The sequence below is a fragment of the Silene latifolia genome, chromosome X (assembly GCF_048544455.1).
Source record: "Silene latifolia isolate original U9 population chromosome X, ASM4854445v1, whole genome shotgun sequence".
Classification (NCBI taxonomy): Eukaryota; Viridiplantae; Streptophyta; class Magnoliopsida; order Caryophyllales; family Caryophyllaceae; genus Silene; species Silene latifolia.
The window spans coordinates 289,437,808-289,440,605 of NC_133537.1; positions in this window are offsets into that span (position 1 = coordinate 289,437,808).

Here is a 2,798-nt window from a genome sequence, read left to right on the forward strand (position 1 = left end):
ACCCTGACTCTCATTCCTAAGTGTGACAGGCCAAAGGATGTAGCTCAATTTCGTCCCATTGCTTGCTGTAATGTGGTTTACAAAGTCATATCCAAGCTGCTATGCTCTAGATTAGCTTCTGTTCTGCCTGATATTGTTCATACTAATTAAGGGGCCTTCATTCAGGAACGAAGCATTCAGGAAAACATTCTAATATGCCAAGACTTGATTAGACTGTATGAGAGACCTTCTGTGACCCCTAGATGTATGCTGAAGATTGATTTGCAGAAGGCATATGACACTGTTGAATGGAGTTTTGTAGAGCAGCTGTTGAATTTGTTGGAGTTTCCTGAGAGCTTTAAGAGTAAAATCATGCTATGTATTACAACACCATCTATTTCACTGGCTCTTAATGGAGAAACTTTTGGATATTTCCCTGCTAAGAGAGGATTGAGGCAAGGAGACCCATTATCTCCCCTAATATTCACTCTGTGCATGGACTATCTGACCAGAATGCTTATGTATGCTGCTGCTAAATACCAGTTCAAGTACCATCCTTTATGCAAGCAGTTGAGGGTCACAAATTTAATGTTTGCAGATGATGTTTTGATGTTCAGTCATGGGGATGCTGATTCAATGATGCTTATGTTAAAATCCTTCTCCTCTTTCTCAAAAGCTTCAGGACTGAAAGTGAGCCCAAGTAAGTCAAATGTCTACTTTAATGGAGTGCAAGATGATCTCAAGAATGACTTCCTGAGTGTGTCTGGCTTTAAGGAGGGTACGCTACCTTTCAAGTACCTAAGGATGCCTATTCAGACTACTAGGCTCAAGAAGAAGGACTGTGATTGCTTGGTGGACAAAATCTGCAATAGAATTCACAGTTATGGTGCAAGGAAGTTTTCGTATGCTGGAAGGTTAACACTGGTTAAACATGTCTTGAATACGTTGCATTCATATTGGGCATCTGTTTTCGTCCTCCCTAAGGGAGTCATTCTGAGAATAGAAGCCATATGCAGGAACTTTCTATGGGATGGCAGTGCAGAGTACAGGCGCTCTCCATTAGTTGCTTGGGAAACAATTTGCAGACCAAAGCAAGAAGGGGGATTGGGGCTTAAAAATCAGGAGTTATGGAACATAGCAATGGTTGGAAGGCTTGTGGATTGGGTAGCTACAAACAAGGACTCCTTATGGGTGAAATGGGTGAAAGCTAACTATCTGAAAGGGAGGAGTTGGCAGGAATACACTCCAACAAGCAATTCCAGTTGGGTGTGGAGGAGGATATGCAGAGTGAAGCAGAGACTAGCAGCTGGGTATGTGCAAGGGACATGGCAGGTTCAACCATCTGGGTACACCCCGGCTGGATGTTATGCGTGGCTCAGAGGGACACATCCAACAGTGGAGAGGTCCAAAGCTATTTGGGATAACTGGAGCTTACCTAAACATCAGTTCATGGGATGGCTTTTTGCTCATAACTCATTACATACAAATAGTAGACTCATGAGCTTTGGGATGGATGTTGATGGACAATGTGTTCTGTGTGGGTTAGCAGAGGAGACACAGCAGCACTTATTTTTCGCGTGTGACTACAGTAGGAGAGTCCTACAGGCAGTGATGGATTGTACTGGTCTAAAACTTCCTGAGGATGACATCTTGCATTGGTGTGTTCAAAGCTCTGGCATGAAAGTTCAGCGAGGGGTGAAGGTTGCTTTGGTAATGAGTAGTTTGTATCAAATATGGCAACAAAGGAATAAGTGTAGAGTGGAGCAGGTCCTGATGAGACCGCGATGCATGGCTCAATGGATCAGTGAAGATATGAGGAAGAGAATAAGGGAAAGAGATAAGAGTCGGATGACTACTCATGAGCTAGATTGGTTAGGCAATTTAAAATTTACCTAGTTTTGAATGCCTTGCCTTGATAGTATGTAATTGACTCCAATTTTTTATATATATTATACTCTCACATTTTACCAAAAAAAAAAAAAGAGTAAAGAAATATTACAAAAGAGCGAATCCGACAATAAGAACAAGGTAGCAGCAGAGATTAAGAGAGAAAACAATGATTAAGAGTAAAACAGTATGATAAGATGTTTTTAACCTAATCCCGACTTCCTTTATATAGGGAAGTGATTATTAACATAAAATAAACCTAACACGGAATAAAAATCCCGAGTATATAAGCTAGTCACCCGATCGAGCAACTTTATATCACTCGATCGAACAAATCCAACCTAAACCTCTCGATCGAGGACTTTAGGTACTCGATCGAACACTTATAAAAAAGTCACCATTCGATCGAGTAGAAAAAGGACTCGATCGAACAAGATAGTACTCGATCGAGTACTTTCCAGAGCACAATTCCTGCTTCGCGCACTGAACTTCAAACGGCCGCCATTTCTTCGTCACGTGGGCAAACAGAGCGTTTCCGGTGGCGTTGAAAAGGTAATAGGACTTTCATCTCCATTTAGAATCACTTGAAAATCTGTTGTAGAACTCGAGATATGGCTCTTTAAAGTAGGCACTAGTAATTTGAAGTTCTTCCTTTGCTCGCCTAGCTACCTTACTTTTATGCGCATCACAAATAGTAGTTTCCAAGCTCCGACTCAACTCATCTCCTAAATGCATGCATAGGGACATGTATTAAGCTTGATTTCGCTTCTCTTTGGTTCATTCCTGCAAATAAGACAAGAGAAACCAAAGTAGACAATTCGGGGGACATTTGTAGCTAAACACTACTAAATATTCATAGAGATGCGTGCAAATGAAGTACAAAATGCTTATATAAAATGCACGCATCAAACACAAAAAACAAACATCACAAA